Source organism: Cherax quadricarinatus, chromosome 71 (genome assembly GCF_038502225.1).
Source record: "Cherax quadricarinatus isolate ZL_2023a chromosome 71, ASM3850222v1, whole genome shotgun sequence".
Taxonomy (NCBI): Eukaryota; Metazoa; Arthropoda; class Malacostraca; order Decapoda; family Parastacidae; genus Cherax; species Cherax quadricarinatus.
In genome coordinates, this window is record NC_091362.1 from 16,361,368 (window position 1) to 16,373,574 (window position 12,207).

Genomic DNA, 12,207 nt, shown 5'->3' on the forward strand with positions numbered 1-12,207 from the left:
GAAGCTAGCGGGTCAGTTACACTCCAGCACAAGGCGTGACTGTTGGCCGCCAATAGTCTGTCGGTGCTTTATTTTATTAGTCAAGAGGCGATGCTTCATTCCGGCGGCTCTCGTTAGCCTGTGGAAGTGATAATGTGTGGTTTGAGTCAGACCTCGCTACCTAGAATGGCGAATCTCGACGGTATTTGTAGATGTTGACCCGCACGAGGATGGACTGGAAGAAATTGTTTCGAGTCTGGAGCCGTAAGGTCTTGCTGATGTTATGGTTGAAATCATAGTGAGAGCGGCGGGGCGCGGGTGTTACCGGGGCCCGGGTGCTTTACGGGCCCCGGGGTAACTAGGGAGGAGATAAGATATTGCTATTCCTGTTAAAGAGCATCCGAAGAGAGAGAGAGAGTCCAGTTGGCAGCAACCTTTTCACAAGGTACGTGCTGTGTCAGTCATGATCGCCCCCACAGGCAGCTACTGTCTCACCGTTACATCAGAATGAATTTTATTTTTCTCAGCACCGGCACTTCACTTTTTTCTGTCTCCCTTTTTTACCTGTTTCATTTAGTGGTTCTCTTCTGCTGTTCGGTTGATCTGGTTAGTAATATTGAGGCTGAGGCAGGAGGCGTGGCTGTGTCCGCCCACATGACGCTTCTGATGACTTTAATGAGATGTGTTTGTGTTTATAAACTCCTTTTCCTTGATAGAAGGGTCATTTAATGGGTGTTTTGATTCTGCTGAAGGGCTCTTGAGCCAAGGAATTAGAGTTATGGTACCCTTGAATCAAATTTGAATGTCCCCTTACTAATTACCAGGCAATTACCTAGCGCTTCCACCTGAATCTATTAATAATAAATCTTTCGGTGATGAAATCTCAGAAGTAGAGAGGGTGAATGGAAAAAGAGAAATGAGTAGAGCAAAGAGAAATCAAATATTCTAGTGGAAATAGAGATAGAAAGAGATAGAGGAATACAGAGAGACTTACCTGTCCAAGGGCACTTCAGGCCAGGCAGCGGCCATCACACCACAGTAATACTTAACTTTCTCATTATCTATCACGTTGCCAGCCTCTTCATCTTAACCTTTACCTCATCCAACTCCCACACCAAGATCAGTCTCAGACTAACGTAAGAGCGAGCGCAGACGCGCCCGCGCGCGCGCTCACACACACACACACACACACACACACACACACACACACACACACACACACACACACACACACACACACACACACACACACACACACACACACAATAGCTCTTCGAGATAACTAAGATGAATTACCTTGGTTGATTGGTTGATAAGAGGAGACATGATCCCAACACATTAGATCATAAGAGCTACTGTAAATGCACTTGGAATATTTCTCAACACTTACACCAGGAACAACATGGGTCTATAAATGATAATTACGAAAAAATCGTCGCGGGAACACTAGGAAATATTTACCACAAATGAGAGCGGTAAACTACAGGAATGTGACCCCAAGAGAAAGCTGCCTGTGATACACCCTTCAGCGTACCTTGGTGCTGATGAAGGGCTCTTGATCCATGGAGCTGATGCTACCTTCTACTTCCTTGGAATTCCTTCTCCACTTTCCCAGAACCTCTTCCACTTTCTTGGTTCAAACTTGATCACCTCTTATTTTACAACCCTGCGTGACCCAAATAATTTTATTGTGTACTAATACGTATATATATATATATATATATATATATATATATATATATATATATATATATATATATATATATATATATATATATATAGGGGGTAGGGGTCGGCCTAGGAAAGGTTGGAGGGAGGGGGTAAAGGAGGTTTTGTGTGCGAGGGGCTTGGACTTCCAGCAGGCATGCGTGAGCGTGTTTGATAGGAGTGAATGGAGACAAATGGTTTTTAATACTTGACGTGCTGTTGGAGTGTGAGCAAAGTAACATTTATGAAGGGGCTCAGGGAAACCGGCAGGCCGGACTTGAGTCCTGGAGATGGGAAGTACAGTGCCTGCACTCTGAAGGAGGGGTGTTAATGTTACAGTTTAAAAACTGTAGTGTAAAGCACCCTTCTGGCAAGACAGTGATGGAGTGAATGGTGGTGGAAGTTTTTCTTTTTCGGGCCACCCTGCCTTGGTGGGAATCGGCCAGTGTGATAATAATCATAAAAAATATATATATATGGGATATATATATATATATATATATATATATATATATATATATATATATATATATATATATATATATATATATATATATATATATATATAGATGGGATACAAGGAGAATAGAAGCATCAGGGAAGAGAGAGGTGAAGGTTTATAAACTAAAAGAGGAGGCAGTTAGGGTAAGATATAAACAGCTATTGGAGGATAGATGGGCTAATGAGAGCATAGGCAATGGGGTCGAAGAGGTATGGGGTAGGTTTAAAAATGTAGTGTTAGAGTGTTCAGCAGAAGTTTGTGGTTACAGGAAAGTGGGTGCGGGAGGGAAGAGGAGCGATTGGTGGAATGATGATGTAAAGAGAGTAGTAAGGGAGAAAAAGTTAGCATATGAGAAGTTTTTACAAAGTAGAAGTGATGCAAGGAGGGAAGAGTATATGGAGAAAAAGAGAGAGGTTAAGAGAGTGGTGAAGCAATGTAAAAAGAGAGCAAATGAGAGAGTGGGTGAGATGTTATCAACAAATTTTGTTGAAAATAAGAAAAAGTTTTGGAGTGAGATTAACAAGTTAAGAAAGCCTAGAGAACAAATGGATTTGTCAGTTAAAAATAGGAGAGGAGAGTTATTAAATGGAGAGTTAGAGGTATTGGGAAGATGGAGGGAATATTTTGAGGAATTGTTAAATGTTGATGAAGATAGGGAAGCTGTGATTTCGTGTATAGGACAAGGAGGAATAACATCTTGTAGGAGTGAGGAAGAGCCAGTTGTGAGTGTGGGGGAAGTTCGTGAGGCAGTAGGTAAAATGAAAGGGGGTAAGGCAGCCGGGATTGATGGGATAAAGATAGAAATGTTAAAAGCAGGCGGGGATATAGTTTTGGAGTGGTTGGTGCAATTATTTAATAAATGTATGGAAGAGGGTAAGGTACATAGGGATTGGCAGAGAGCATGCATAGTTCCTTTGTATAAAGGCAAAGGGGATAAAAGAAAGTGCAAAAATTATAGGGGGATAAGTCTGCTGAGTATACCTGGTAAAGTGTATGGTAGAGTTATTATTGAAAGAATTAAGAGTAAGACGGAGAATAGGATAGCAGATGAACAAGGAGGCTTTAGGAAAGGTAGGGGATGTGTGGACCAGGTGTTTACAGTGAAACATATAAGTGAACAGTATTTAGATAAAGCTAAAGAAGTCTTTGTGGCATTTATGGATTTGGAAAAGGCGTATGACAGGGTGGATAGGGGGGCAATGTGGCAGATGTTGCAAGTGTATGGTGTAGGAGGTAGGTTACTGAAAGCAGTGAAGAGTTTTTACGAGGATAGTGAGGCTCAAGTTAGAGTATGTAGGAAAGAGGGAAATTATTTCCCAGTAAAAGTAGGCCTTAGACAAGGATGTGTGATGTCACCGTGGTTGTTTAATATATTTATAGATGGGGTTGTAAGAGAAGTAAATGCGAGGGTCTTGGCAAGAGGCGTGGAGTTAAAAGATAAAGAATCACACACAAAGTGGGATTTGTCACAGCTGCTCTTTGCTGATGACACTGTGCTCTTGGGAGATTCTGAAGAGAAGTTGCAGAGATTGGTGGATGAATTTGGTAGGGTGTGCAAAAGAAGAAAATTAAAGGTGAATACAGGAAAGAGTAAGGTTATGAGGATAACAAAAAGATTAGGTGATGAAAGATTGAATATCAGATTGGAGGGAGAGAGTATGGAGGAGGTGAATGTATTCAGATATTTGGGAGTGGACGTGTCAGCGGATGGGTCTATGAAAGATGAGGTGAATCATAGAATTGATGAGGGGAGAAGAGTGAGTTGTACACTTAGGAGTCTGTGGAGACAAAGAACTTTGTCCTTGGAGGCAAAGAGGGGAATGTATGAGAGTATAGTTTTACCAACGCTCTTATATGGGTGTGAAGCATGGGTGATGAATGTTGCAGGGAGGAGAAGGCTGGAGGTAGTGGAGATGTCATGTCTGAGGGCAATGTGTGGTGTGAATATAATGCAGAGAATTCGTAGTTTGGAAGTTAGGAGGAGGTGCGGGATTACCAAAACTGTTGTCCAGAGGGCTGAGGAAGGGTTGTTGAGGTGGTTCGGACATGTAGAGAGAATGGAGCGAAACAGAGTGACTTCAAGAGTGTATCAGTCTGTAGTGGAAGGAAGGCGGGGTAGGGGTCGGCCTATGAAAGGTTGGAGGGAGGGGGTAAAGGAGGTTTTGTGTGCGAGGGGCTTGGACTTCCAGCAGGCATGCGTGAGCGTGTTTGATAGGAGTGAATGGAGACAAATGGTTTTTAATACTTGACGTGCTGTTGGAGTGTGAGCAAAGTAACATTTATGAAGGGATTCAGGGAAACCGGCAGGCCGGACTTGAGTCCTGGAGATGGGAAGTACAGTGCCTGCACTCTGAAGGAGGGGTGTTAATGTTGCAGTTTAAAAACTGTAGTGTAAAGCTCCCTTCTGGCAAGACAGTGATGGAGTGAATGATGGTGAAAGTTTTTCTTTTTCGGGCCACCCTGCCTTGGTGGGAATCGGCCAGTGTGATAAAATAAAATAAATAAATATATATATATATAATATATATATATATATATATATATATATATATATATATATATATATATATATATATATATATATATATATATATATATATATATATATATATATATATATATATATTCTCCCTCTTTGATGAAATCTTCGGTAATAACAGTTTTTCCTTCGCATGGGAAGGACCATCTTGCGGGTTGGTGACTCCCAACAGTAAATGCAGTTCTACGACAAGGAAACCTTTGAATTCCGGAACAACCGAATCGTAATGAAATACTTGATATCCTTATCACTCTACTGAAGCTTCTCAGCTCATGCTGACCAATTTCATCACCTCGTGCACCAAACTCATCCTATGTGCTCTAACACTACGAGGGAAACTCTGTTCCTGCAATATAACTGTTATATAGAGCGGGGCCGCAGCACACTGCTGTTGTGCCTAATTTTGGCTAATATAAAATATATGAAGTTCAATAATGTAAACAAGAGATTGAGTTTGAAAGTACCTCAGTTTGCAGCTGTCGAAATATAAGCCAGCATTTCCATTTTACGGTTTCACTGTTAAGCACGTGAGAAACTCGATCACCTCTCAAGAGGCAAGATAATTGTAAATATTATTATTGAGTTTTAAATATCCTTGAATTCAGGCAACAATATATATATATATATATATATATATATATATATATATATATATATATATATATATATATATATATATATATATATATATATATATATATATATATATATATATATATATATATATATATATATATATATATATATATATATATATATATATATATAATTGTGTGTGTGTGTGGTTGATGATATCCTTATCACCTTACTCATGTCTCACACCACCGACTGACTCACTTTATTAATCGACTGTAAACCTATCTTGTACGAGAGGAGTGTAACAACATAACCATCCTGTGTGATGGAGTATGACAGGATAACCCTTCTGTATGATGGAATATGATTTGAAACCCTTCCTACTTGATGGAGTATGACATTATAACCATTCTGTGTGATGGAGCATGACAGGATAACCATCCTGTTTGAAGGAGCATGGAAGGATAACCACCCTGTGTGATAAGATACGACAGGATAACCACCCCATCAGATGGAATATGACAGAAAAACTCCTGTCTGATGGAACATGACAGGAAAACCATCCTATATGTTGGTTGTGCTAGGTGAACACAGCTCTTACTCTAGCCTTGTAAGCTGACGCATATGTCAGAGGAGCTACTCTCTGGTGTATCAGTTTTAGTAATACAAAATAAAGAGAGAGAGAGAGAGAAGCATGTGTTTACTATGATGAGATTAGTTCCCTCTGCTCTTATATATCATTATATCTAATATATAAGCCAAACTGGCGAGTTAGACCTAAAAAAAGGGTTTTATCTACTGAATAAGCAGAGTGAAAGCATTTTTATGCCATAAGTTTCAATCTGAACATATATAAATAAATATATACATATATATATATTATATATATATACATTATATACATACATATACATACATATATATATATATATATATATATATATATATATATATATATATATATATATTTATATATATATATATATATATATATATATATATATATATATATATATATATATATATATATATATATATATATATATATATATATATATATATATATATATATATATATATATATATTGTTGGGGCGCCTGGCTGTGACATAAATTATGAATATTAATCTGTATACCATTAACAGTCAACATATCTTGTAAGACTGTGCGACTCTTACATCAAAATTTATGACTATTTTTTTGCAATGAACTTTGCCTTGACTTCTGGATATTATATAAAAACACATAAAATATTAAATAAACCGAGTAATAACCACACACGTATAAAATAAATAATGAAAAATGTTATAAAAGTGAACACTTAAAAAAAAAAAAGTATTTGGCCGACGTCACTAAAAACACATATGATTTTCTTATAGTCACGAAGTTCTCATTAACATAATAGCCAGACTTGGTGTTATAAACACTACTATCAGTAATTGCACCACAAGCAATAATAATAATTAACATAAGAGCGTGAGAGGCCACCATCAGTAGATAAGGAGAGATAAGCATCACAGAGAGTGACTGTGGTGTTATCTGTGAGTAGAGATGCGTGTCACAAGGGCTGACTATTGTGTTATCTGTGAGCTGTGTGGGTTTATGGCACTTTCATGGTGAGTGACCCGAGGACCATCAACCACCTCATTATTAGCCTTCTTCAGTTGATGTTTGGAGTTTTAATGAGTGTTCTGTGTGGCCACGGAGCCGCGAAGGTGGTGCAAAAGTGAAGAATTAGACACGTGCAACATCTGGGTATTTTTATTTGTAGACGTTTCGCCATCCGGTGGCTTTATCAATAAAATACAAGGACATAATGTGAAGAATGTAGAACTATATGCAAAAGGTGAGGTAATCCGTCCCTCAGCCTTGTAGTTAGTGAGGAGTCCTGGTACTCATCACCAACTCCAGGACTAAGGGACTGATTACCCCATCTTTTGTATATACTAGTTCTACATTCTTCACATTATGTCCTTGTTTGTATTGATAGTCACTGGATGGCGAAACGTCTACAAATAGATATCCAGATGTTGCACATGTTTCTTAATTCATCTTGTCGGTATTATATACCATTCATGTGCAAGATGGTGCATGAGTGTTGATGGTCTATATACTGTAGGTGGGATTGTTAGTGGTGTCAGTGGGTGCTAGTGGTATATATAGGTGGTGGTGCAGATATGTAAACTAGAATTTGCACTTGCTGCAATAAATGAGGTTTACAGTCTACCAGCTACACCAGGGTCATTAAGGCTTCACTGTAACCTATTCATCACCAGACAAGACTCCTTTTATCCTTAACATAGGGATTACAACACTCTCGTCGTATATACCCTGAGAGAAATATACCTCTCGGCATATATTATATATATATATATATATATATATATATATATATATATATATATATATATATATATACCCTGTGTTAAATTTGCAAAAATTGTATTAACATATTAGTGCAGGCAGCAAGAAGTAACGTAATCAGTAGTGTAAATACATATATTAGTATAATAAACATATTAATAAAGAATAAAAAGGCACAGTACCATCACTGGAACAATGCACAAATAACCCACACAGGAGAAACTTATAACGACGTTTCGGTCCCACTAGATAATAGTACAAGTAGGACAGAAACGTCGTAAGTTTCTTTCTCCTATGTTTGGGTTATCTATGTAATAATAATAATAATAATAATAATAATAATAATAATAATAATAATAATAGTAAAATTACTGTAGTTAACGAGGGACGGGAGAGATACAGATTGATCTTTGAGAAACAACTGTAGACATCATTATTTATTTAGCATAGAGAATGAGCATTACACTGAAGGTACACAAATATCAAGTGAATGGATGATGATGAGACACATGTGCCACACTTGGGTATCTTGATTGCTAAAACACTGAGACATATCATAGCTTGTATAGCAATGAGGCTGCAGGTCGTCTTTAAAGATTATGTTGAACGTTTATCACGTAGGGTAACTTAAATATAAACAGAGTTTTCTTGGGAGTTGGATAGCATTTTACAATCTTGGATTTAGGTATATTGTGTATATTTGATGTTGCCGTCGTCGATATTGTTGTTCCAAGGTTAGGTTAGGTAAGATTTGTCAGGAAACAGGACAAGTGTTTTCCTGACGCGGGTAATAGTCATATGATGACCCACAGCTGGAGCTTTTGGTCATCTGACCGAGGCCTTCCGTTTCAAAGTACTAAGAGGGTACGGTACTGTTTGCCTTGAAAATAGTAAGGTGTACGTTAATGATTTTGGAATGTTGAGATAAATATTTATGCTGTACAAAAATCTACAAAACCAGGAAGCAGTTGTTATGTATCCTGACGAATTTTACCTAACCTAAACTACATAAGGAAATATATAGATTAAATATATAGATTAAAATTTTGAAAATTTTTTGCTGGACCCTAGTTGTCGGGCACAATTTTTTGAAGGCTCCGTTCACATAAATCCCTGTTACACTGAGAGATTTATGTCTCTGATAGGCTTTAAAAAAATAATCAACCACCCAGTAGAAATTAAAGTATATTCATATAGTCACTGAGATGCATACATCATAATTATTATTATTATTATTATTATTATTATTATTATTTTGTAAATAATTAAAATTCCTAAGTCATTTTTTTTAGCTAGGCTGATTTATTATGTCTTACTGTTTCTCTATTTAATCTTAACTATATCTTATATAATTTCATTATATACTAAATAATAATAATTTTGATAACCGAGTGTGAACCTCACTTATGTAAATGTTGAATGTTGTTGTACTGGTGTGAGCCACGTCAAGCGCAGCGCATATCAGTCTCCAGTGTATATGCATACAAGTGGATACACATCCAGAGATATGTATCTGGATATATATATATATATATATATATATATATATATATATATATATATATATATATACCGAGAAATATATATATGTGTATATATACCTCGGGGTATGTATATATGTATATATATACACCGAGAGGTGTGTATCTCAGTGTATATACTCCTAGTGTGTTTATAGATCTAGAAGTACATCTCAGTGCCTAAGTCATAAGATGACAACGCAAGGTGTGTGTATGTGTACAAACGATACTTACCATTCAGTGTATATTCAGCGAGGTATGTATCTCTGTATATACACCGAGTAGTGTATACCTTAGTGTATATACACAAAGTGATTTGTATCTAAGTGTATATACGAGCGGTATGTACCTCAGTGTATATACACCCAAAGGTGTGTATCTCTTATTGTATATAATACCAAGACGTGGATATCAGTGTAAATAACACCAGTAGGTGTGTATTAGTATATATACACCGTAAGGTGTACATCTCTCTCAGCATTTGTAAAGAAAAATTTGTCTCAATATATACTACGTTATTTACCGATAGGTGTGTGTGTGTGTGTTTGTAGCCACTCATGTCTATGGTCACCAATATATAACCCCATTCAGGTCTATAATTAGTTTCCAGCCATGTCTATAGTTATTTAGATGTGTTTCTGTTCATGTCTATAGTCATCTGTATGTGTTCCCACTCAAGTCTATATTCACCAGTGCATGTTCCCACTCATATCTGTAGTCACCGGTATTGTTCCCACTTATGTCTATAGTCATTAATATATGTTCCCACTCATGTCTATGGTCACTATTTCCAGCCATGTTTCTGTTCATGTCTGGTCACCTATATATGTATATATTCATGTCTTTAGTCGCCTATGTATGTTTCTATTCATGTCTATAGTTACCTATACATGTTTCTATTCATGTCAATAGTCACCAGTATATGCTCTCATTCATGTCTATAGTCACTAGTATTTCCAGTCATGTCTATAGTCGCCTATAAATTTAGCCACTCGTCAAAAGTGATCTATATGCACAAGCACCCAGGTCTTTAGTTATCTTAATCAGTAGTTAGGTAAATACTCTTCAGAAAACCTCTGCATGATCGCCTTAGTATCAACAAGTGTGCAAGTGACCATTAATAGCAACATCTGCTAGTGCAAAATGAGTTAGTCTCACTACAACTGTGTCAACAATGTTATCAACAAGGGGCCTAAACACCCGCCCTGCAGCGTCAATAATATTATCGGTGGAGGCGTGAAAAATCATTCACCGCTGCACCAACAGCGATGCTGACGCCCCGCATGCAGTGCTCGCAGGCGCTGGAGAGGAATTCAGCGCCCGTAACTTCAACTAGACGACTATCAACAGCTAACGCCTTTTTTTTATCCGCCAAAACAGAAGCATATGAAGATAATTTAAGGAGAATGTCAACATTTGTGACGGTTGGCAAATAACAGCTAATATAATTTTTCATATAATCTGAAGAATATTAGTACTACATTCTTGAACAGGAATGTATTAAAAATGGTAAACATTCAACGAGATATATAGCGGCATCTCAAACACTAGTTACCTATTAAACAATGATAATTACGCCATCATGCCAGCAATAACTCATTATGACAGGCAATGAGAGTGTATGCTCACCTACTTATACTCACCTGTTTGTGGTTGCAGGGGTCGAGTCATAGCTCCTGGGCCCTCCAATTCACTGACCGCTACTAGGTCTTCTCTCTTCCTGCTCCCTGTGTGTGTGTGTGTGTGTGTGTGTATGTGTGTATGTGTATATGTGTGTGTGTGTGTGTGTGTGTGTGTGTGTATGTGTGTGTGTGTGTGAGTGTGTGTGTACTCATATGTGGTTACAGGGGCCGAGTGTGTGTGCACTTGTACATGTTTTTAGATTTTGTCGTCAAAGTTGCTGGTTTATTGTGCACACCATATCCATCCTGTGGATGGTAGTGCAAGAGTTTGTGGATGCACAAGAGGCCTAGAAACTAGGCCACAAAAGAGTTAACAGGAGTACATCTGAACTCTTTTTTACAATTTGTTATTTACAACTTTAATTGTTGCAAGCAAAGTAAGGATACTTGCTTAATATTTATCTTATTTTCATTAATATATATATATATATATATATATATATATATATATATATATATATATATATATATATATATATATATATATATATATATATATATATATATATATATATATATATATATATATATATATATATATATATATATATATATATATATATATATATATATATATATATATATATAAAGTGACCATAAGGCTGACCACATACTTTGCATTTAGTTTGATCATCATCTATGTATCTGCCAGACTGCCAGAAGTACTTATAACCAAGCCTATGCCTGGCTACTACATCATTCCGTCTGTTCATATTGCAAGTTGCACCGTAAATGTGCGTATCTATGTTCATGTTATCATAGTGAGTGATAGATCTACTCAGGCTTCTAACTGCATTCTTATGATAATCAGATTCATTATTCATTTCTAATATTATTCCCAATGCTAGACAGAATTATACCAAAGTTATGTTTTAAATTTTCTTTTAGGGTACTTTCTTTGACTACTTGATCAACTGTGTGATGGAATCCGTAAGAACTGTATTAATTCCCCTTTCTCTGATTTCTTTTAATATCTATACCTGGCTTCTCCAGTAAGCATATTGTTAGAGTCATTATTTAAATCAAATGCCTTCATTGATGACAAAAAAATAAGTTAATAATCAGAGTCAAGCTCGGTGTCATGAGTTACCTTTAATGCCGTTAGGATGATAATTCAGTTTGCGATGTAGACACACATTTGTTAATTCTTATGCTGAGTTCATGTTAACATGGTTGCTATAGGGAGGTGACAACCAGAGCAGATCAGCCCTGCCAGTAGACTCATGCATAGCTCCATCAGTGTATATAATTTTTGATATATTATTACTTACAGTTAAGCCAGAAATTTCTTCTAGACTTATCTTGCCAAGTAATTTAAGGGATTTCTAACAATAAACTC

General features: G+C 36.7%; 1 protein-coding gene across 1 annotated transcript in view; it reads left to right on the top strand.

The window, feature by feature from the left end:
• Window positions 1-268: 268 nt before the first annotated feature.
• Window positions 269-12,207, top strand: part of LOC128700389 (uncharacterized) — a 109,881-nt gene continuing 97,942 nt past the window's right edge. The window contains exon 1 of the mRNA XM_070100068.1: window positions 269-424. The gene's annotated coding sequence lies outside the window, so the exon portion shown is untranslated. The remainder of the gene's footprint in view (window positions 425-12,207) is intronic.